This window comes from Oncorhynchus nerka, unplaced genomic scaffold, assembly GCF_034236695.1.
Source record: "Oncorhynchus nerka isolate Pitt River unplaced genomic scaffold, Oner_Uvic_2.0 unplaced_scaffold_1071, whole genome shotgun sequence".
Lineage (NCBI taxonomy): Eukaryota > Metazoa > Chordata > Actinopteri > Salmoniformes > Salmonidae > Oncorhynchus > Oncorhynchus nerka.
In genome coordinates, this window is record NW_027040244.1 from 178,486 (window position 1) to 205,768 (window position 27,283).

Sequence of the window (27,283 nt, forward strand, 5' to 3'; positions counted from 1 at the left end):
GCATAGAGCTATAAGAGAATGAACAGTGGATATACACAACTAGATAGTGAGCATAGAGCTATAAGAGAATGAACAGTGGATATACACAACTAGATAGAGAGCATAGAGCTATAAGAGAATGAACAGTGGATATACACAACTAGGTAGTGAGCATAGAGCTATAAGAGAATGAACAGTGGATATACACATATACAGTACAGTGGATATACACATATACAGTACAGTGGATATACACATATACAGTACAGTGGATATACACATATACAGTACAGTGGATATACACATATACAGTACAGTGGATATACACATATACAGTACAGTGGATATACACATATACAGTACAGTGTAAATATATTTGATATACAGTTGATATACAGTTGATATACAGTACAGTGGATATACAGTTGATATACAGTACAGTATAAATATATTTGATATACAGTTGATAAACAGTTGATAAACAGTACAGTCGATAAACAGTACAGTCGATAAACAGTACAGTCGATAAACAGTACAGTGGCTATACAGTTGATATACAGTAGATGTCCACATTTACAATATCAGTATAAATATATCTAAGAGAGATGAACAGAGAGCTAATGCAGTTAAGTTCAGTTATTTAGTGTATAGTTCAGAGATGGCTTGATGTGGTTTGCAGCATAGAGTGTATAGTCCTTTAGTCTTTATGGACCAGATGGCGAGTTGGTGAGGGCCACAACATAGTCCTTTAGTCTCTATGGGCCACAGCATAGTCCTTTAGTCTCTATGGGCCAGGTGGTCAGTTGGTGAGGGCCACAGCATAGTCCTTTAGTCTCTAAGGGCCAGGTGGTCAGTTGGTGAGGGCCACATCATCGTAATTTAGTCTCTATGGGCCAGATGACCAGTTGGTGAGAGCCACAGCATAGTCCTTTAGTCTCTATGGGCCAGATGGCCAGTTGGTGAGGGCCACAGCGTAGTCCTTTAGTCTCTATGGGCCAGATGGCCAGTTGGTGAGGGCCACAGCATAGTCCTTTAGTATCTATGGGCCAGAAGGCCAGTTGGTGAGGTCCACAGCATAGTCCTTGAGTCTCTATGGGCCAGATGGACAGTTGGTGAGGGCCACAGGATAGTCCTTTAGTCTCTATGGGCCAGATGGCCAGTTGGTGAGGGCCACAGCATAGTCCTTTAGTCTCTATGGGCCAGATGGCCAGTTGGTGAGGGCCACAGCATAGTCCTTTAGTATCTATGGGCCAGATGGCCAGTTGGTGAGGGTCCACAGCATAGTCCTTGAGTCTCTATGGGCCAGATGGACAGTTGGTGAGGGCCACAGGATAGTCCTTTAGTCTCTATGGGCCAGATGGCCAGTTGGTGAGGGCCACAGCATAGTCCTTTAGTCTCTATGGGCCAGGTGGCCAGTTGGTGAGGGCCACAGTATAGTCCTTTAGTCTCTATGGGCCAGGTGGCCAGTTGGTGAGGGCCACAGCACAGTCCTTTAGTCTCTATGGGCCAGATGGCCAGTTGGTGAGGGCCACAGCACAGTCCTTTAGTCTCTATGGGCCAGATGGCCAGTTGGTGAGGGCCACAGCATAGTCCTTTAGTCTCTATGGGCCAGATGGCCAGTTGGTGAGGGCCACAGCATAGTCCTTTAGTCTCTATGGGCCAGATGGCCAGTTGGTGAGGGCCACAGCATAGTCCTTTAGTATCTATGGGCCAGATGGCCAGTTGGTGAGGGTCCACAGCATAGTCCTTGAGTCTCTATGGGCCAGATGGACAGTTGGTGAGGGCCACAGGATAGTCCTTTAGTCTCTATGGGCCAGATGGCCAGTTGGTGAGGGCCACAGCATAGTCCTTTAGTCTCTATGGGCCAGGTGGCCAGTTGGTGAGGGCCACAGTATAGTCCTTTAGTCTCTATGGGCCAGGTGGCCAGTTGGTGAGGGCCACAGCACAGTCCTTTAGTCTCTATGGGCCAGATGGCCAGTTGGTGAGGGCCACAGCACAGTCCTTTAGTCTCTATGGGCCAGATGGCCAGTTGGTGAGGGCCACAGCATAGTCCTTTAGTCTCTATGGGCCAGATGGCCCTCACCAACTGTCCATTATTATTATTATTATTATTATTATTATTGTTGATGTACTGTCTATAACTACCTTAACAAACAGTGACTTATTATATTATCCTTAACAGACATTATTATTATTGTTGACAGTTACCATGGAGATGAGATGTCACAACTACATGTCCATGTGATGCATTAAATAACCTGACTGTTTTAATATGTCTGTTATTAAATGTTTTATTAGAGATAAATAATAAATGATAACAATTGACATTCAAGAATTATTGTGTTAACCACAACCAACATGTTGGGTCTCTGTTTAGTTGTCACTGTGTTGACCACAACCAACATGTTGGATCTCTGTTTAGTTGTCACTGTGTTAACCACAACCAACATGTTGGATCTCTGTTTAGTTGTCACTGTGTTAACCACAACCAACATGCTGGATCTCTGTTTAGTTGTCACTGTGTTAACCACAACCAACATGCTGGATCTCTGGTTAGTTGTCACTGTGTTAACCACAACCAACATGCTGGATCTCTGTTTAGTTGTCACTGTGTTAACCACAACCAACATGTTGGATCTCTGTTTAGTTGTCACTGTGTTAACCACAACCAACATGTTGGATCTCTGTTTAGTTGTCACTGTGTTAATCACAACCAACATGTTGGATCTCTGTTTAGTTGTCACTGTGTTAACCACAACCAACATGTTGGATCTCTGTTTAGTTGTCACTGTGTTAACCACAACCAACATGTTGGATCTCTGTTTAGGGGTCAGTGCTCTAAAATGATTCTCTCTGGGGAGAGAGAGGAGGGGGACCCTGCTTCTAAAATGAGTCTCTCTGGGGAGAGAGAGGAGGGGGACCCTGCCTCTAAAATGAGTCTCTGGGGAGAGAGAGGAGGGCACTGCCTCTAAAATGAGTCTCTGGGGAGAGAGAGGAGGGCACTGCCTCTAAAATGAGTCTCTCTGGGGAACATGATACCAAAACTAAGAGGTGAGATGACAATGTTGTTTAAGAATGTATATTCTAAAATGTTTTTAAATCTGAAAATATTGCTTATGTGTACATTCTATATACTGTAACTATATACTATATACTACATTCTATATACTGTAACTATATACTAAATACTACATTCTATATACTGTAACTATATACTATATACTACATTCTATATACTGTAACAAATACTATATACTACATTCTATATACTGTAACTATATACTATATACTACATTCTATATACTGTAACTATATACTATATACTACATTCTATATACTGTAACTATATACTATATACTACATTCTATACACTGTAACTATATACTATATACTACATTCTATATACTGTAACTATATACTATATACTACATTATATATACTGTAACTATATACTTCATTCTATATACTGTAACTATCTACTACATTCTATATACTGTAACTATATACTATATACTACATTCTATATATTGTAACTATATACTATATACTACATTCTATATACTGTAACTATATACTACATTCTATATACTGTAACTATATACTATATACTACATTCTATATACTGTAACTATATACTATATACTACATTCTATATACTGTAACTATCTACTACATTCTATATACTGTAACTATATACTATATACTACATTCTATATACTGTAACTATATACTGTATACTACATTCTATATACTGTAACTATATACTACATTCTATATACTGTAACTATATACTATATACTAACATTCTATATACTGTAACTATATACTACATTCTATATACTGTAACTATATACTATATACTACATTCTATATACTGTAACTATATACTACATTCTATATACTGTAACTATATACTATATACTACATTCTATATACTGTAACTATATACTATATACTACATTCTATATACTGTAACTATATACTATATAACTATATACTACATTCTATATACTGTAACTATATACTATATACTACATTCTATATACTGTAACTATATACTATATACTACATTCTATATACTGTAACTATATACTATATACTACATTCTATATACTGTAACTATATACTATATACTACATTCTATATACTGAAACTATATACTATATACTACATTCTATATACTGTAACTATATACTATATACTACATTCTATATACTGTAACTATATACTACATTCTATATACTGTAACTATCTACTACATTCTATATACTGTAACTATATACTATATACTACATTCTATATATTGTAACTATATACTATATACTACATTCTATATACTGTAACTATATACTATATACTACATTCTATATATTGTAACTATATACTATATACTACATTTTATATACTGTAACTATATACTATATACTACATTCTATATACTGTAACTATATACTATATACTACATTCTATATATTGTAACTATATACTACATTCTATATATTGTAACTATATACTATATACTACATTCTATATACTGTAACTATATACTATATACTACATTCTATATATTGTAACTATATACTATATACTACATTCTATATACTGTAACTATATACTATATACTACATTCTATATACTGTAACTATATACTATATACATTCTAATATACTATAACTATTCTATATACTGAAACTATATACTACATTCTATATACTGTAACTATATACTATATACTACATTCTATATATTGTAACTATATACTATATACTACATTCTATATACTGTAACTATATACTATATACTACATTCTATATACTGTAACTATATACTATATACTACATTCTATATACTGTAACTATATACTATATACTACATTCTATATACTGTAACTATATACTATATACTACATTCTATATACTGTAACTATATACTATATACTACATTCTATATACTGTAACTATATACTATATACTACATTCTATATACTGTAACTATATACTATATACTACATTCTATATATATACTGTATACTAATATACTATATACTACATTCTATATACTGTAACTATATACTATATACTACATTCTATATACTGTAACTATATACTATATACTACATTCTATATACTGTAACTATATACTATATACTACATTCTATATACTGTAACTATATACTATATACTACATTCTATATACTGTAACTATATACTATATACTGTAACTATATACTATATACTGTAACTATATACTATATACTACATTCTATATACTGTAACTATATACTATATACTACATTCTATATACTGTAACTATATACTATATACTACATTCTATATACTGTAACTATATACTATATACTACATTCTATATACTGTAACTATATACTATATACTACATTCTATATACTGTAACTATATACTATATACTACATTCTATATACTGTAACTATATACTATATACTACATTCTATATACTGTAACTATATACTATATACTACATTCTATATACTGTAACTATATACTATATACTACATTCTATATACTGTAACTATATACTATATACTACATTCTATATACTGTAACTATATACTATATACTACATTCTATATACTGTAACTATATACTATATACTACATTCTATATACTGTAACTATATATTATATACTACATTCTATATACTGTAACTATATACTATATACTACATTCTATATACTGTAACTATATACTATATACTACATTCTATATACTGTAACTATATACTATATACTACATTCTATATACTGTAACTATATACTATATACTACATTCTATATACTGTAACTATATACTATATACTACATTCTATATACTGTAACTATATACTATATACTACATTCTATATACTGTAACTATATACTATATACTACATTCTATATACTGTAACTATATACTATATACTACATTCTATATACTGTAACTATATACTATATACTACATTCTATATACTGTAACTATATACTATATACTACATTCTATATACTGTAACTATATACTATATACTACATTCTATATACTGTAACTATATACTATATACTACATTCTATATACTGTAACTATATACTATATACTACATTCTATATACTGTAACTATATACTATATACTACATTCTATATACTGTAACTATATACTATATACTACATTCTATATACTGTAACTATATACTATATACTACATTCTATATACTGTAACTATATACTATATACTACATTCTATATACTGTAACTATATACTATATACTACATTCTATATACTGTAACTATATACTATATACTGTAACTATATACATTCTATATACTGTAAATATATACTATATACTACATTCTATATACTGCTATATACTATATACTACATTCTATATAACTATATACTATATACTACATTCTATATACTGTAACTATATACTATATACTACATTCTATATACTGTAACTATATACTATATACTACATTCTATATACTGTAACTATATACTATATACTACATTCTATATACTGTAACTATAACTATATACTATATACTACATTCTATATACTGTAACTATATACTATATACTACATTCTATATACTGTAACTATATACTATATACTACATTCTATATACTGTAACTATATACTATATACTACATACTATATACTGTAACTATATACTATATACTACATTCTATATACTGTAACTATATACTATATACTACATTCTATATACTGTAACTATATACTATATACTACATTCTATATACTGTAACTATATACTATATACTACATTCTATATACTATGTAACTATATACTATATACTACATTCTATATACTGTAACTATATACTATATACTACATTCTATATACTGTAACTATATACTATATACTACATTCTATATACTGTAACTATATACTATATACTACATTCTATATACTGTAACTATATATTATATACTACATTCTATATACTGTAACTATATACTACTATATACTGCATTCTATATACTGTAGCTATATACTATATACTACATTCTATATACTGTAGCTATATACTATATACTACATTCTATATACTGTAACTATATACTATATACTACATTCTATATACTGTAACTATATACTATATACTACATTCTATATACTGTAACTATATACTATATACTATATACTACATTCTATATACTGTAACTATATACTATATACTACATTCTATATACTGTAACTATATACTATATACTATATACTACATACTGTAACTATATACTATATACTACATTCTATATACTGTAACTATATACTATATACTACATTCTATATACTGTAACTATATACTATATACTATATACTACATTCTATATACTGTAACTATATACTATATACTATATACTACATTCTATATACTGTAACTATATACTATATACTACATTCTATATACTGTAACTATATACTATATACTACATTCTATATACTGTAACTATATACTATATACTACATTCTATATACTGTAAATATATACTATATACTACATTCTATATACTGTAACTATATACTATATACTACATTCTATATACTGTAACTATATACTATATACTACATTCTATATACTGTAACTATATACTATATACTACATTCTATATACTGTAACTATATACTATATACTACATTCTATATACTGTAACTATATACTATATACTACATTCTATATACTGTAACTATATACTATATACTACATTCTATATACTGTAACTATATACTATATACTACATTCTATATACTGTAACTGTTCTAGATGTTTTGATTAGTTTTGTTGTTCCATTTTTCATCAAATCAAGTCTGTCTTTTTTAAGTGAAACTTACCCACTTTAGAAGCCTTTATAAAGACTTGAAGTAATTTAATAATTTCTATAAACAATCAAATATAATTTATCAACATTTCTGAAAGTGGACACAGCGTTTTGGAATGAAACTCTTCTTATGTTTCCCCATCTGAGCTCAGAGTAGATGAGAGATGTAATGTTTGTCTCTGTTGTGTTGAAGACCAATCAAGCAGGAGAGACCAGCCTCCCCTGTTCCCAGCTGTGTGTCCATGAAGAGTGACCGGTCTATGGAACCTCCTATATTCTTTAGAGAGGGAGACTTTTCTACTGAACAAAGGTAAGAAGAACTCATGGGTCCTGGTCAGTGAGTTAAACAACACTGTCTCTAGTCATTTCTCCTCCCATTTTCCCATTTATTGTTGTTGTTTTCATAATCCATAGGCTAATCCTTTTGTCAATTTCATAGTCCTAAAACAATATTAAACAAACACAACATTCCCTCCGTGTGTGTGTGTGTGTGTGCACTCCCTGGATGAGGAGATGTAATCTCTATCCTGATTGTCTAGTCACTTTTACCTCTACCTACATGTACATATTATCTCAATTATAACCTCATTATTACCTCAACTACCTGGTACCCTGCACATTGACTCAGTACTGGTTCTCCTTATAGTCTCATTATTACCTCAACTACCTGGTACCCTGCACATTGACTCAGTACTGGTACTCCTTATAGTCTCATTATTACCTCAACTACCTGGTACCCTGCACATTGACTCAGTACTGGTCCTCCTTATAGCCTCATTATTACCTCAACTACCTGGTACCCTGCACATTGACTCAGTACTGGTTCTCCTTATAGTCTCATTATTACCTCAACTACCTGGTACCCTGCACATTGACTCAGTACTGGTATTCCTTATAGTCTCATTATTACCTCAACTACCTGGTACCCTGCACATTGACTCAGTACTGGTATTCCTTATAGTCTCATTATTACCTCAACTACCTGGTACCCTGCACATTGACTCAGTACTGGTACTCCTTATAGCCTCATTATTACCTCAACTACCTGGTACCCTGCACATTGACTCAGTACTGGTTCTCCTTATAGTCTCATTATTACCTCAACTACCTGGTACCCTGCACATTGACTCAGTACTGGTACTCCTTATAGTCTCATTATTACCTCAGATACCTGGTACCCTGCACATTGACTCAGTACTGGTACTCCTTATAGTCTCATTATTACCTCAACTACCTGGTACCCTGCACATTGACTCAGTACTGGTACTCCTTATAGTCTCATTATTACCTCAACTACCTGGTACCCTGCACATTGACTCAGTACTGGTACTTCTTATAGTCTCATTATTACCTCAACTACCTGGTACCCTGCACATTGACTCAGTACTGGTACTTCTTATAGTCTCATTATTACCTCAACTACCTGGTACCCCTGCACATTGACTCAGTACTGGTACTTCTTATAGTGTCATTATTACCTCAACTACCTGGTACCCTGCACATTGACTCAGTACTGGTTCTCCTTATAGTCTCATTATTACCTCAACTACCTGGTACCCTGCACATTGACTCAGTACTGGTACTCCTTATAGTCTCATTATTACCTCAACTACCTGGTACCCTGCACATTGACTCAGTACTGGTACTCCTTATAGTCTCATTATTACCTCAACTACCTGGTACCCTGCACATTGACTCAGTACTGGTACTCCTTATAGTCTCATTATTACCTCAACTACCTGGTACCCTGCACATTGACTCAGTACTGGTACTCCTTATAGTCTCATCATTACCTCAACTACCTGGTACCCTGCACATTGACTCAGTACTGGTACTCCTTATAGCCTCATTATTACCTCAACTACCTGGTACCCTGCACATTGACTCAGTACTGGTTCTCCTTATAGTCTCATTATTACCTCAACTACCTGGTACCCTGCACATTGACTCAGTAGTCTCTGGTTCTCCTTATAGTCTCATTATTACCTCAACTACCTGGTACCCTGCACATTGACTCAGTACTGGTTCTCCTTATAGTCTCATTATTACCTCAACTACCTGGTACCCTGCACATTGACTCAGTACTGGTACTCCTTATAGTCTCATTATTACCTCAACTACCTGGTACCCTGCACATTGACTCAGTACTGGTTCTCCTTATAGTCTCATTATTACCTCAACTACCTGGTACCCTGCACATTGACTCAGTACTGGTACTCCTTATAGTCTCATTATTACCTCAACTACCTGGTACCCTGCACATTGACTCAGTACTGGTACTCCTTATAGTCTCATCATTACCTCAACTACCTGGTACCCTGCACATTGACTCAGTACTGGTACTCCTTATAGTCTCATTATTACCTCAACTACCTGGTACCCTGCACATTGACTCAGTACTGGTACTCCTTATAGTCTCATCATTACCTCAACTACCTGGTACCCTGCACATTGACTCAGTACTGGTTCTCCTTATAGCCTCATTATTACCTCAACTACCTGGTACCCTGCACATTGACTCAGTACTGGTTCTCCTTATAGTCTCATTATTACCTCAACTACCTGGTACCCTGCACATTGACTCAGTACTGGTTCTCCTTATAGTCTCATTATTTTTATTTTGTGTTACTATTTCCAAGGTTTAAGGGCAACGTAGCACGTCTGGTGAACAGGGCAGAGTCCCATATCATCAGGCAAACCAGTAGAAACAGGATCAGCAGCACAACAAGGTATCACGTCCGGATCATGTATCAATACTGATAGGATGGAAAGAAAGGGAGCACTGCTCTCAGATCAGCTTTCTCCATTCAAATATTTCCTTAACATTATAATTATGTCACAATACTGACCACAAAGATTGAGGAGACTTATTCTAATGCTTACCCAATTAAAATGCAGTAAATCCCAGATTTGACATTGTGTTCATGTTACACATCATTAAATATATTGAGACAAATTACAGAGTAGCCTACATGTAGCAATATAGAACTCAATATATTGAACAATATGATTGAAATAGGCCTGAAGCCAACAGTTCATAGTTTAATGCAGTCATCTCGGTTTTCATTTGAAGCAAATTTGTAGAAGTCCTTGTTTGAATCAATTGCAAAGACATTGTCAACTTTGTTCTGAATGTATCGGTGTCACAGAGAGACTGATAAACCATGTGATTCTATGTTTAGCAGAGATCTTCTGTGTATAAAGTCATGCGGAAGGGCAAAAAATTATCTAACGACTCACTCAGCTGATCTACGAGTGGTGTTAGTTTACTCAGCTGTTCTAGTGGTCTGAGGCAGGTGTTAGATTACTCAGCTGTTCTAGTGGTCTGAGGCAGGTGTTAGTTTACTCAGCTGTTCTAGTGGTCTGAGGCAGGTGTTAGTTTACTCAGCTGTTCTAGTGGTCTGAGGCAGGTGTTAGATTACTCAGCTGTACTAGTGGTCTGAGGCAGGTGTTAGATTACTCAGCTGTTCTAGTGGTCTGAGACAGGTGTTAGATTACTCAGCTGTTCTAGTGGTCTGAGGCAGGTGGTAGATTACTCAGCTGTTCTAGTGGTCTGAGGCAGGTGTTAGATTACTCAGCTGTTCTAGTGGTCTGAGGCAGGTGTTCGATTACTCAGCTGTTCTAGTGGTCTGAGGCAGGTGTTAGATTACTCAGCTGTTCTAGTGGTCTGAGGCAGGTGGTAGATTACTCAGCTGTTCTAGTGGTCTGAGGCAGGTGTTAGATTACTCAGCTGTTCTAGTGGTCTGAGGCAGGTGTTAGATTACTCAGCTGTTCTAGTGGTCTGAGGCAGGTGTTAGATTACTCAGCTGTTCTAGTGGTCTGAGGCAGGTGGTAGATTATTCAGCTGTTCTAGTGGTCTGAGACAGGTGTTAGATTACTCAGCTGTTCTAGTGGTCTGAGGCAGGTGGTAGATTACTCAGATGTTCTAGTGGTCTGAGGCAGGTGTTATATTACTCAGCTGTTCTAGTGGTCTGAGGCAGGTGGTAGATTACTCAGCTGTTCTAGTGGTCTGAGGCAGGTGTTAGATTACTCAGCTGTTCTAGTGGTCTGAGGCAGGTGTTAGATTACTCAGCTGTTCTAGTGGTCTGAGGCAGGTGTTAGATTACTCAGCTGTTCTAGTGGTCTGAGGGCAGGTGGTAGATTACTCAGCTGTTCTAGTGGTCTGAGGCAGGTGTTAGATTACTCAGCTGTTCTAGTGGTCTGAGGCAGGTGTTAGATTACTCAGCTGTTCTAGTGGTCTGAGGGCAGGTGGTAGATTACTCAGCTGTTCTAGTGGTCTGAGGCAGGTGTTAGATTACTCAGATGATCTAGTGGTCTGAGGCACACGTGTATCATTTGTACAGTTCTTTATTAAAAATGCAGTTATTTGTTACATTTGACTGTATGACTGATATATATGATATATATTATTACTGTGTAAAACCTAGCAGTACTACTGATTTCTCTGAGAGTGAGGCAGATATATATTATTACTGTATAAAACCTAGCAGTACTACTGATTTCACTGAGAGTGAGGCAGATATATATTATTACTGTGTAAAACCTACCAGTACTACTGATTTCTCTGAGAGTGAGGCAGATATATATTATTACTGTATAAAACCTAGCAGTACTACTGATTTCTCTGAGAGTTAGACAGATATGTAGCACTTAAGAAAAAAACATGTTTATTTGTCTTTTTGAAAGGAAACCATCAAGTGATAGATTTTAAACAAATGCATGTCTGTCATTGAACAACCCCATGCCGTGATTAGATAGTGGAAAAGAAACACAAATCTTTTTCATCATTTCTCTAAACAATAAAAGCTAATTTAGATAATTTTCTGAAAAAATAAATACTCCTGGTATATACCAGGTATCTTATCACAGATTAAATACTCCTGGTATATACCAGGTATCTAAACACAGAGTAAATACCAGGTATCTAAACACAGAGTAAATACTCCTGGTATATACCAGGTATCTAAGCACAGAGTAAATACTACTGGTATATACCAGGTATCTAAGCACAGAGTAAATACTACTGGTATATACCAGGTATCTAATCACAGAGTAAATACTCCTGGTATATACCAGGTTTCTAATCACAGAGTAAATACTCCTGATATTGATACAAATAGCGTGTTTGTGTTCAAAATGTTAAACACAGGTTCTACAAATCCCAGAGCACAAAACAGACAAGGTTGTAAAAATCTAACTTTTAAAAGGTTGTATTCTGTTAACTCATACCCAAGTAAAACTGAATGCTCTTCAACTGATCGCTGCCTGCACCCGCCCACCTGACTAGCATCACTACTCTGGACGGTTCTGACTTAGAATACGTGGACAACTACAAATACCTGGGTGTCTGGTTAGACTGTAAACTCTCCTTCCAGACTCACATTAAGCATCTCCAATCCAAAATTAAATCTAGAATCAGCTTCCTATTTCGCAACAAAGCCTCCTTCACTCATGCTGCCAAACATACCCTCGTAAAACTGACTAGCCTACCGACTGTAATTTACAAAATAGCCTCCAACACTCTACTCAGCAAATCGGATGCAGTCTATCACAGTGCCATCCGTTTTGTCACCAAAGCCCCATATACTACCCACCACTGTGACCTGTATGCTGTTGTTGGCTGGTCCTCACTACACATTCGCCGCCAAACCCACTGGCTCCAGGTCATTTGTAAGTCTTTGCTAGGTAAAGCCACGCTTTATCTCAGCTCACTGGTCACCATAGCAACACCCACCTGTAGCATGTGCTCCAGCAGGTATATTTCACTGGTCATCCCCAAAGCCAACACCACTATGGCCTATCTATTGCCTTAATTCCCTAATCGTACTACATCTGCACACACTGAACATAGATTGTTCTACTGTGTTACAGTCCGTTTGCTAATCCCTTTCTATTGTGTTTACAGTCCGTTTGCTAATCCCTTTCTATTGTGTTACCGACTGTCCGTTTGCTAATCCCTTTCTATTGTGTTACTGACTGTCCGTTTGCTAATCCCTTTCTATTGTGTTACTGACTGTCCGTTTGCTAATCCCTTTCTATTGTGTTACCGACTGTCCGTTTGCTAATCCCTTTCTATTGTGTTACAGTCCGTTTGCTAATCCCTTTCTATTGTGTTACCGAATGTCCGTTTGCTAATCCCTTTCTATTGTGTTACTGACTGTCCGTTTGCTAATCCCTTTCTATTGTGTTACTGACTGTCCGTTTGCTAATCCCTTTCTATTGTGTTACACACTGTTCGTTTGCTAATCCCTTTCTATTGTGTTACCGACTGTCTGTTTGCTAATCCCTTTCTATTGTGTTACCGACTGTCCGTTTGCTAATCCCTTTCTATTGTGTTACCGACTGTCCGTTTGCTAATCCCTTTCTATTGTGTTACCGACTGTCCGTTTGCTAATCCCTTTCTATTGTGTTACCGACTGTCTGTTTGCTAATCCCTTTCTATTGTGTTACCGACTGTCCGTTTGCTAATCCCTTTCTATTGTGTTACCGACTGTCCGTTTGCTAATCCCTTTCTATTGTGTTACCGACTGTCTGTTTGCTAATCCCTTTCTATTGTGTTACCGACTGTCCGTTTGCTAATCCCTTTCTATTGTGTTACTGTCCGTTTGCTAATCCCTTTCTATAGTGTTACTGACTGTCCGTATGCTAATCCCTTTCTATTGTGTTACCGACTGTCTGTTTGCTAATCCCTTTCTATTGTGTTACCGACTGTCCGTTTGCTAATCCCTTTCTATTGTGTTACCGACTGTCCGTTTGCTAATCCCTTTCTATTGTGTTACCGACTGTCCGTTTGCTAATCCCTTTCTATTGTGTTACCGACTGTCCGTTTGCTAATCCCTTTCTATTGTTACCGACTGTCCGTTTGCTAATCCCTTTCTATTGTGTTACCGACTGTCTGTTTGCTAATCCCTTTCTATTGTTACCGACTGTCCGTTTGCTAATCCCTTTCTATTGTGTTACCGACTGTCCGTTTGCTAATCCCTTTCTATTGTGTTACCGACTGTCCGTTTGCTAATCCCTTTCTATTGTGTTACCGACTGTCCGTTTGCTAATCCCTTTCTATTGTGTTACCGACTGTCCGTTTGCTAATCCCTTTCTATTGTGTTACCGACTGTCCGTTTGCTAATCCCTTTCTATTGTGTTACCGACTGTCCGTTTGCTAATCCCTTTCTATTGTGTTACCGACTGTCCGTTTGCTAATCCCTTTCTATTGTGTTACTGACTGTCCGTTTGCTAATCCCTTTCTATTGTGTTACTGACTGTCCGCTTGCTAATCCCTTTATATTGTGTTACTGACTGTCCGTTTGCTAATCCCTTTATATTGTGTTACCGACTGTCCGTTTGCTAATCCCTTTCTATTGTTACCGACTGTCCGTTTGCTAATCCCTTTCTATTGTTACCGACTGTCCGTTTGCTAATCCCTTTCTATTGTGTTACCGACTGTCCGTTTGCTAATCCCTTTCTATTGTTACTGACTGTCCGTCTGCTAATCCCTTTCTATTTGTTACTGACTGACCGTTTGCTAATCCCTTTCTATTGTGTTACTGACTGTCCGTTTGCTAATCCCTTTCTATTGTGTTACTGACTGTCCGTTTGCTAATCCCTTTCTATTGTGTTACCGACTGTCCGTTTGCTAATCCCTTTCTATTGTGTTACAGTCCGTTTGCTAATCCCTTTCTATTGTGTTACAGTCCGTTTGCTAATCCCTTTCTATTGTTACCGACTGTCCGTTTGCTAATCCCTTTCTATTGTTACTGACTGTCCGCTTGCTAATCCCTTTCTATTGTGTTACTGACTGTCCGTTTGCTAATCCCTTTCTATTGTGTTACAGTCCGTTTGCTAATCCCTTTCTATTGTGTTACTGACTGTCCGTTTGCTAATCCCTTTCTATTGTGTTACCGACTGTCCGTTTGCTAATCCCTTTCTATTGTGTTACCGACTGTCCGTTTGCTAATCCCTTTCTATTGTTACCGACTGTCCGTTTGCTAATCCCTTTCTATTGTGTTACCGACTGTCCGTTTGCTAATCCCTTTCTATTGTGTTACAGTCCGTTTGCTAATCCCTTTCTATTGTGTTACCGACTGTCCGTTTGCTAATCCCTTTCTATTGTTACCGACTGTCCGTTTGCTAATCCCTTTCTATTGTGTTACCGACTGTCCGTTTGCTAATCCCATGTGTAACTCTAAATTGTTGTTTTTGTCTGCTTTGCTTTATCTTGGCCAGGTCGCAGTTGTAAATTTAAACTTGTCCTTAATAGGCCAACCTGGTTAAATAAAGGTGAAATAAAATGATAAATTAATAACTTAATTACCAATTATTAGAAGGAAAACTATTTCACTCATATTTTAATACATTTTAGGTCAGATTTCATATAAACCTGTAAACACTAGACAGATACTTTAAGGGTTTTTAGCTCAATCATCTGAGCTGGAGTTTACAAACACATTGTGTGTCACATAAAGCCAACACATAAACAAATGTAGTCCCAGATATAAATCAAATTGGTGACATACACAGGGTTAGCAGATGTTATTGGTCACATACACAGGGTTAGCAGATGTTATTGGTCACATACACAGGGTTAGCAGATGTTATTGGTCACATACACATGATTAGCAGATGTTATTGGTCACATACACATGAATAGCAGATGTTATTGGTCACATACACATGGTTAGCAGATGTTATTGGTCACATACACATGATTAGCAGATGTTATTGGTCACATACACAGGGTTAGCAGATGTTATTGGTCACATACACAGGGTTGCAGATGTTATTGGTCACATACACATGATTAGCAGATGTTATTGGTCACATACACATGATTAGCAGATGTTATGGTCACATACACAGGGTTAGCAGATGTTATTGGTCACATACACAGGGTTAGCAGATGTTATCGGTCACATACACAGGGTTAGCAGATGTTATTGGTCACATACACAGGGTTAGCAGATGTTATTGGTCACATCACAGGGTTACAGATGTTATTGGTTACATACACAGGGTTAGCAGATGTTATTGGTCACATACACAGGGTTAACAGATGTTATTGGTCACATACACAGGGTTAGCAGATGTTATTGGTCACATACACAGGGTTAGCAGATGTTATTGGTCACATACACAGGGTTAGCAGATGTTATTGGTCACATACACAGGGTTAGCAGATGTTATTGGTCACATACACAGGGTTAGCAGATGTTATTGGTCACATACACATGGTTAGCAGATGTTATTGGTCACATACACAGGGTTAGCAGATGTTATTGGTCACATACACATGATTAGCAGATGTTATTGGTCACATACACAGGGTTAACAGATGTTATTGGTCACATACACATGGTTAGCAGATGTTATTGGTCACATACACAGGGTTAGCAGATGTTATTGGTCACATACACATGATTAGCAGATGTTATTGGTCACATACACAGGGTTAGCAGATGTTATTGGTCACATACACAGGGTTAGCAGATGTTATTGGTCACATACACAGGGTTAGCAGATGTTATCGGTCACATACACAGGGTTAGCAGATGTTATTGGTCTCATACACAGGGTTAGCAGATGTTATTGGTCACATACACAGGGTTAGCAGATGTTATTGGTCACATACACAGGGTTAGCAGATGTTATTGGTCACATACACAGGGTTAGCAGATGTTATTGGTCACATACACAGGGTTAGCAGATGTTATTGGTCACATACACAGGGTTAGCAGATGTTATTGGTCACATACACATGATTAGCAGATGTTATTGGTCACATACACATGATTAGCAGATGTTATCGGTCACATACACAGGGTTAGCAGATGTTATTGGTCACATACACAGGGTTAGCAGATGTTATTGGTCACATACACAGGGTTAGCAGATGTTATTGGTCACATACACAGGGTTAGCAGATGTTATTGGTCACATACACATGGTTAGCAGATGTTATTGGTCACATACACAGGGTTAGCAGATGTTATTGGTCACATACACAGGGTTAGCAGATGTTATTGGTTACATACACAGGGTTAGCAGATGTTATTGGTCACATACACAGGGTTAACAGATGTTATTGGTCACATACACAGGGTTAGCAGATGTTATTGGTCACATACACAGGGTTAGCAGATGTTATTGGTCACATACACAGGGTTAGCAGATGTTATTGGTCACATACACAGGGTTAGCAGATGTTATTGGTCACATACACAGGGTTAGCAGATGTTATTGGTCACATACACATGGTTAGCAGATGTTATTGGTCACATACACATGGTTAGCAGATGTTATTGGTCACATACACAGGGTTAACAGATGTTATTGGTCCCATACACATGGTTAGCAGATGTTATTGGTTACATACACAGGGTTAGCAGATGTTATTGGTCACATACACATGATTAGCAGATGTTATTGGTCACATACACAGGGTTAACAGATGTTATTGGTCACATACACAGGGTTAGCAGATGTTATTGGTCACATACACAGGGTTAGCAGATGTTATTGGTCACATACACATGATTAGCAGATGTTATTGGTCACATACACAGGGTTAGCAGATGTTATTGGTCACATACACAGGGTTAACAGATGTTATTGGTCACATACACATGGTTAGCAGATGTTATTGGTTACATACACAGGGTTAGCAGATGTTATTGGTCACATACACAGGGTTAGCAGATGTTATTGGTCACATACACAGGGTTAGCAGATGTTATTGGTCACATACACAGGGTTAGCAGATGTTATTGGTCACATACACAGGGTTAACAGATGTTATTGGTTACATACACAGGGTTAGCAGATGTTATTGGTCACATGGTTAGCAGATGTTATTGGTTACATACACATGATTAGCAGATGTTATTGGTCACATACACAGGGTTAGCAGATGTTATTGGTTACATACACATGATTAGCAGATGTTATTGGTCACATACACATGGTTAGCAGATGTTATCGGTCACATACACAGGGTTAGCAGATGTTATTGGTTACATACACAGGGTTAGCAGATGTTATTGGTCACATACACATGATTAGCAGATGTTATCGGTCACATACACAGGGTTAGCAGATGTTATCGGTCACATACACAGGGTTAGCAGATGTTATTGGTTACATACACAGGGTTAGCAGATGTTATTGGTCACATACACATGGTTAGCAGATGTTATTGGTCACATACACAGGGTTAGCAGATGTTATTGGTCACATACACAGGGTTAGTAGATGTTATTGGTTACATACACAGGGTTAGCAGATGTTATTGGTCACATACACAGGGTTAACAGATGTTATTGGTCACATACACAGGGTTAGCAGATGTTATTGGTCACATACACAGGGTTAGCAGATGTTATTGGTCACATACACAGGGTTAGCAGATGTTATTGGTCACATACACAGGGTTAGCAGATGTTATTGGTCACATACACAGGGTTAGCAGATGTTATTGGTCACATACACATGGTTAGCAGATGTTATTGGTCACATACACATGGTTAGCAGATGTTATTGGTCACATACACAGGGTTAACAGATGTTATTGGTCCCATACACATGGTTAGCAGATGTTATTGGTTACATACACAGGGTTAGCAGATGTTATTGGTCACATACACATGATTAGCAGATGTTATTGGTCACATACACAGGGTTAACAGATGTTATTGGTCACATACACAGGGTTAGCAGATGTTATTGGTCACATACACAGGGTTAGCAGATGTTATTGGTCACATACACATGATTAGCAGATGTTATTGGTCACATACACAGGGTTAGCAGATGTTATTGGTCACATACACAGGGTTAACAGATGTTATTGGTCACATACACATGGTTAGCAGATGTTATTGGTTACATACACAGGGTTAGCAGATGTTATTGGTCACATACACAGGGTTAGCAGATGTTATTGGTCACATACACAGGGTTAGCAGATGTTATTGGTCACATACACAGGGTTAACAGATGTTATTGGTTACATACACAGGGTTAGCAGATGTTATTGGTCACATGGTTAGCAGATGTTATTGGTTACATACACATGGTTAGCAGATGTTATTGGTCACATACACATGGTTAGCAGATGTTATCGGTCACATACACAGGGTTAGCAGATGTTATTGGTCACATACACAGGGTTAGCAGATGTTATTGGTTACATACACAGGGTTAGCAGATGTTATTGGTCACATACACAGGGTTAGAAGATGTTATTGGTCACATACACATGGTTAGCAGATGTTATTTACAATGTCTGCCTAGGAACAGTGGTTAACTGCCTTGTTCAGGGGCAGATTTTTACCTTGTCAGCTCAGGGATTCAATCTAGCAACCTTTCGGTTACTGGCCCAACACTCTAACCACGAGGCTACCTGCCACCTCTACACTCTAACCACTAGGCTACCTGCCATCTCTACACTCTAACCACAAGGCTACCTGCCATCTCTACACTCTAACCACTAGGCTACCTGCCACCTCTACACTCTAACCATGAGGCTACCTGCCACCTCTACACTCTAACCACAAGGCTACCTGCCATCTCTACACTCTAACCACAAGGCGACCTGCCACCTCTACACTCTAACCACAAGGCTACCTGCCGCCACAGACATACATGGTATCACTTGTTATACATAATTATTATACATAAATCATTGCCAAAAGCACAAGACATACTGTTGCATGTTGGTCTATATTATTAATGGATTGATCATATAGAAATATAAAACATTCTTTTAACTACTACAATGCAATTACATGTGGCTCAGGAACCACTGACTCACTGTATTATTCTATAGTATTATCAAGACACCTGCTGTTAACTCTTAACTACTTAGGACAGCTCACCAGGTGTCTTAAATATCGCGTACAGAACTGTCCGCATACACAGAACTGTCCGCGTCCCCGTACAGAACTGTCCGCGTCCACGTTCCACGGTGTGGCGCCAAGCCGGTTACGCGCAGAGTGGACTGAGGTGATCTTGGGGAATAACGACGGAGTTTGTTACAGTGTTGAGACACCGAAGTTTATTGTTCAATTTGCTTTTTTCTTTACGGTCAGGGACAGTATGAGTGTAGACAGATCCTTTTCACTCTCTATCCTTGTTTCAATTTGTGTTTCACCGGATTCATCATCGAGAGGAGGGACAGACGAACGACCTGCTAACTAACCAAGCTAGTCGGTACAGCTCGGTAATCTAGCTAGCTACTCTACCAGCAGCATCCTAGTTACCATGGCTACCACTACATCATCACCGGCTCCCCGGTTGTTTCTTCCACCTGTTAAATCCCGGTGAGGCTTCTCCCTCTCTCGTTGACGGATGCTGGCTACCTCTGTCCGGTTCTCCTCTCTTCACTAGATGGACGGTAACTTTAGTGTTTAAACCCTCTGTGTCCAAGGACCGAACTTTTGAATATTATTTTCAGGGCGCCTCAATAGCAGGTATTGAACCCCAGGTAAATAATCACTAGTCAGAACATCAACCTCAGTATACATTCATTATAAAAATCATCTTAATATCTGATATTGTGAGTAAACAACCTCGAGAGTGCGTCTTCCAGCCCTCTAATAAATTACATAATTCAACCCTCCCGGTTAGTAAATTTACCTCAACATGCCCCCGGAGAAGGCAGAGTAACGACACCAGCCTTTTAGCGGGGCTGACAGACTGACCACAACGCTCGCGTCGATAAATTAATCTCGTCATTAAAAATGACACACTGCTCGCGCCGTTAACTAACGTCTGGAAGTCAGTTCTATTTGTGAAACTCTTCTTATGTTTCCCCATCTGAGCTCAGAGTAGATGAGAGATGTAATGTTTGTCTCTGTTGTGTTGAAGCCCAATCAAGCAGGAGAGACCAGCCTCCCCTGTTCCCAGCTGTGTGTCCATGAAGAGTGACTGGTCTATGATTCATCCTATATCCTTTAGAGAGGGAGACTTTTCTACTGAACAAAGGTAAGAAGAACTCATGGGTCCTGGTCAGTGAGTTAAACAACACTGTCTCTAGTCATTTCTCCTCTCCCATTTTCCCATTTATTGTTGTTGTTTTCATAATCCATATGCTAATCCTTTTGTCCATTCTCATAGTCCTAAAACAATTAAACAAACACAACATTCCCTCCGTGTGTGTGTGTGTGTGTGTGTGTGTGTGTGTGTGTGTGTACTCCCTGGATGAGGAGATGTAATCTAATGTTTTGTCCACAGAAACCAACAGGAGAGATCAGAGTCAGAGATTCTCAGTGGTCAGTCTTCCCAGAGTCATCAAACAGACCTGGCCTCCATATTCAGTGTATGTGGTCCTGTTATGTACATTTGTTTTTGTTTACCTCAAGTAAAGTTGATCTGTCAATCATTCATTAATGTGTTAATGAGAAAGCATTTATTCTCTTGCTTAACTTATTTACTTAATTTATTCCAGATGCTTGAAGATAAAATTATGACATTTGTGAAGAACGAGCTGAAGATGTTCAAGAGGATTCTTAGTCCAGAATTCCCAGAAGGCTTTGAGAGTCAGAAGCAGGATAAGGAAGTGGTGGATGCTGAAGATGAGAAGCAGGAGAGCAGTGCCAGAGAGGGGGCTCTGAAGATCACACTGCACATCCTGAGGAAAATTAACCAGATGGAGCTTGCTGACACACTGGAGAAATGTAAGATCTGTCTGCCTCATGTTGAATGATGTTTTATAACATTTAAAAGCTGTAGCTAAAGTACAGCTAAAGTAGCTGTGTAACTCAATGATATTGTAGCAGCCTTAACACAACACCTAGTGACCTCATCAAGTAGCAGCAGGGATGTGTTGTGGTGATTCATTTAGAGAGAGAACATTAATAATACCATCAATAATACCAATAATAATATAATCAGTCACACCAGTCTGTAATGCATTATGAAAACATTTACACATTTATACAGTCAGTTAACCTCTTCAGTCGACCCTCTACTTTTTTGAACATTCTGTTAAAAATCGCGCAACATTTCAGCGCCCTGCTACTCATGCCAGGAATATAGTATATGCATTTGCTTAGTCTGTGTGGATAGAAAACACTCAGACGTTTAAAAAACTGGTTAAATCACTGCTGTGGCTTTACCAGAACGGCATTTACATCGAAAAGCACAGGAAAAACTGATCACTGAAAATGGGGAAAATATATACATGCGCTACTTGAACCCATTGATAAACGTGAACCACAATTAATTGACTGAGGTTGCAGTACCTACAGCTTCCACACGGTGTCTAGAGTCTTGTCATTTCCCTTCGAGTTTTTTCTTGGTCAAACACATACAGGACACCGTATCTAATCCGGTCTAGGACCGGATATTTTCGTTGAGTTTCTAGCCGGACATTTTTCCAGACGGACAGCTAATGATCTTTACATCGCCTCCTGATGAATTTTATCGCTTATTAACGTTTACTAATACCTAAAGTTGTATTACAAACGTATTTCGAAGTGTTTTGTGAAAGTTTTTGAATTTTAAAAAATGATGTTACGTTTTGAAACAATGTTTTTTTCGTTTATCACACAGTCTACATATAACGATATCTAGGCTTTATATGGACCGATTTAATCGAAATAAAGACCCAAATAGTGTTTATGGGACATCTAGGAGTGCCAACAAAGAAGATGGTGAAAGGTAATGAATGTTTTCTATTTTATTGTGCGGTTTGTGTAACGCCGAAATGCTAATTATTTTGTTTACGTCCCCTGTGGGTCTTTTGGGGTGTTGCATGCTATCAGATAATAGCTTCTCATGCTTTCGCCGAAAAGCATTTTAAAAATCTGACTTGTTGCCTGGATTCACAACGAGTGTAGCTTTAATTCGATACCCTGCATGTGTATTTTAATGAACTTTTGAGTTTTAACTAATACTATTAGCATTTAGCGTAGCGCATTTGCATTTCCAGAGCTCTAGTTGGGACGCAAGCGTCCCGAGTAGAAGCAACAGGTTAAGAGAATACATTATTATAATGTAAAACTTTATAACAGTCCTACAATACTGTAGACATTAAAACAGATGTAATATTAATATCCTCTGTGTTATTTCTAGATTCAGATGAGCTTGCTGTGATTTGCCAACGTGAACTCAAATCTAATCTAAAGAAGAAGTTTCAATGTGTATTTGAGGGGATCGCTAAACAAGGAAACCCAACACTTCTCAATAAGATCTACACAGAGCTCTACATCACAGAGGGTGGAACAGGAGAGGTCAATAATGAACATGAGCTGAGACAGATTGAGACAACAACCAGGAAACAAGCAAGACCAGAGACTGCAATCAAATGTAATGACATCTTCAAACCCTTAACTGGACAAGACAAACCTATCAGAACTGTGCTGACAAAGGGAATTGCTGGCATTGGAAAAACAGTCTCTGTGCAGAAGTTCATTCTGGACTGGGCTGAAGGAAAAGCAAATCAGGATGTCCAATTTGTATTTTCATTCCCTTTTCGGGAGCTGAATTTGATGAAAGGGGACAAACACACTTTCATTGAACTTCTTAATCACTTCTCAATGGAAACCAAACAATCAAGAATCTCAAACTACGACAAGTACAAAGTTCTGTTCATCTTTGATGGTCTGGATGAGTGCCGACTGCCCCTAGACTTCCAGAAGAACAAGATCTGTTGGGACGTCACAGAGTCAACCTCAGTGGATGTTCTGCTGACAAATCTCATCAAGGGAAATCTGCTTCCCTCTGCTCTCCTCTGGATAACTACCCGACCTGCAGCAGCCAATAAGATCCCTTCAGGGTGTGTTGACCAGGTGACAGAGGTACGAGGGTTCAATGACCCACAGAAGGAGGAGTACTTCAGGAAGAGATTCAGTGATGAGGACCTGGCCAGCAGAATCATCTCACACATAAAGACATCAAGGAGCCTCCACATCATGTGCCACATTCCAGTCTTCTGTTGGATTTCTGCAACAGTCCTTGAGCACATGCTGAAACATAAGAGAGAAGAGATGCCCAAGACTCTGACTGAGATGTACACACACCTTGTGGAGTTTCATACCAAACAGAAGAATGAAAAGTATCTTGGGAAAGAAGAGACAGATCCACACTGGCATAAAGAGAGCATTCTGTCACTGGGAAAACTGGCTTTTCAACAGCTTGTGAAGGGCAATCTGATTTTCTATGAAGAAGACCTGACAGAGGCTGGCATTAATGTCAATGAAGCCTCAGTGTACTCAGGATTGTGCACACAGCTCTTTAAAGAGGAATGTGGGCTGTACCAGGACAAGGTGTACTGCTTTGTTCATCTGAGCATTCAGGAGTTTCTGGCTGCTGTATATGTGTTCCTCTCATTCATCAACAACAATGAGAATCTAATGGACAAACTGCAAACAAACGACAAGTCTGAAGTTACTGTCTACAAGAGTGCTGTGGATAAAGCCTTACAAAGTGAGACAGGAAACCTGGACCTTTTCCTCCGCTTCCTTCTGGGCCTCTCACTGGAGTCCAATCAGAAGCACTTACGAGGTCTACTGACAAAGACAAGAAGCAGCTCACAGAGCCATGAAGAAACAGTCAAGTACATCAAGGAGAAGATCAGGGAGAATCCCTCTCCAGAGAGGAGCATCAATCTGTTCCACTGTCTGAATGAACTGAATGACCATTCTCTAGTGGAGGAGATCCAAAGCTACCTGAGTTCAGGAAGTCTCTCAAACCCAACCTGTCACCTGCACAGTGGTCAGCTCTGGTCTTTGTGTTGCTGACTTCAGAAAAGGAGCTGGATGTGTTTGACCTGAAGAAATACTCCAGATCAGAGGAAGGTCTTCTGAGGCTGCTGCCAGTGGTCAAAGCCTCCAGAGCTGCTCTGTGAGTAAATAAAATGACATTAAGAACTAATCATCAGGAAGAAATATTCAGTTTAGAGAAAATATGTATTATAATATGTATATAATATTATATTGAAAAACATATTGAATAAATGCATTGATTTTCACATTAGTATAACAATATGACCATACAATTCTAGGAGACGGAAGATGAATCTATATGTTGTTTGGAGAATAAACCAAATGCATCTGCCATTGTCCTTCTACACTACTGGTGTTAAATTAACAGTGTGTTTGTGAAGTCATGATGATCTCTTTGTCAGTCTGTCAGGCTGTGGAGTCACAGAGGAAGGCTGTGCTTCTCTGGTCTCAGCTCTGGAGTCAAACCCCTCACACCTGAGAGAGCTGGATCTGAGTAACAATGACCTGAAGGATTCAGGAGTGAAGCTGCTCTCTGCTGGACTGGGGAATCCCCACTGTAAACTGGAGATTCTGAGGTCAGTATTCCTTAGTTGGTCAACAGTGATAACTGTTCACCAGATCCACATGTGTTTATGTATGTAGTTCTCCCATTTGAAATGCTCAGCATATATTATATATTATTTTATAATTGTATAATTTAGTCTTAATTATTTGAACAAATTAATTTAGTCATAAGTTTAGTGTTTTGTCCCATATTCCAAGCCTGCAGTGATTACATCAAGCTTGTGATTAGTTAGTTAGTTAGTAGTTAGTTAGTAACTGTGGTTAGCATGTTTTGTTGTAGCCTCTGTTATTGGTAATGGTGAGAGGTTAGCATGTTTTGTTGTAGCCTCTTTGGTAATGGTGAGAGGTTAGCATGTTTTGTTGTAGTCTCTGTTATTGGTAATGGTGAGAGGTTAGCATGTTTTGTTGTAGCCTCTGTTAGTGGTAATGGTGAGAGGTTAGCATGTTTTGTTGTAGCCTCTGTTATTGGTAATGGTGAGAGGTTAGCATGTTTTGTTGTAGCCTCTGTTAGTGGTAATGGTGAGAGGTTAGCATGTTTTGTTGTAGCCTCTGTTATTGGTAATGGTGAGAGGTTAGCATGTTTTGTTGTAGCCTCTGTTAGTGGTAATGGTGAGAGGTTAGCATGTTTTGTTGTATCCTCTGTTATTGGTAATGGTGAGAGGTTAGCATGTTTTGTTGTAGCCTCTGTTATTGGTAATGGTGAGAGATCAGCATGTTTTGTTGTAGCCTCTGTTATTGGTAATGGTGAGAGGTTAGTATGTTTGTTGTAGCTCTGTTATTGGTAATGGTGAGAGGTTAGCATGTTTTGTTGTAGTCTCTGTTATTGGTAATGGTGAGAGGTTAGCATGTTTTGTTATAGTCTCTGTTATTGGTAATGGTGAGAGGTTAGCATGTTTTGTTGTAGTCTCTGTTATTGGTAATGGTGAGAGGTTAGCATGTTTTTTGTTGTAGCCTCTGTTAGTGGTAATGGTGAGAGGTTAGCATGTTTTGTTGTAGCCTCTGTTATTGGTAATGGTGAGAGGTTAGCATGTTTTGTTGTAGCCTCTGTTAGTGGTAATGGTGAGAGGTTAGCATGTTTGTTGTATCCTCTGTTATTGGTAATGGTGAGAGGTTAGCATGTTTTGTTGTAGCCTCTGTTATTGGTAATGGTGAGAGGTCAGCATGT

General features: G+C 37.8%; 1 pseudogene; it reads left to right on the forward strand.

Moving 5' to 3' along the window:
- The first annotated feature begins 2,964 nt into the window (after positions 1 to 2,964).
- On the forward strand, positions 2,965 to 25,676 carry LOC135570157 (NLR family CARD domain-containing protein 3-like; annotated as a pseudogene).
- Positions 25,677 to 27,283: the final 1,607 nt, after the last annotated feature.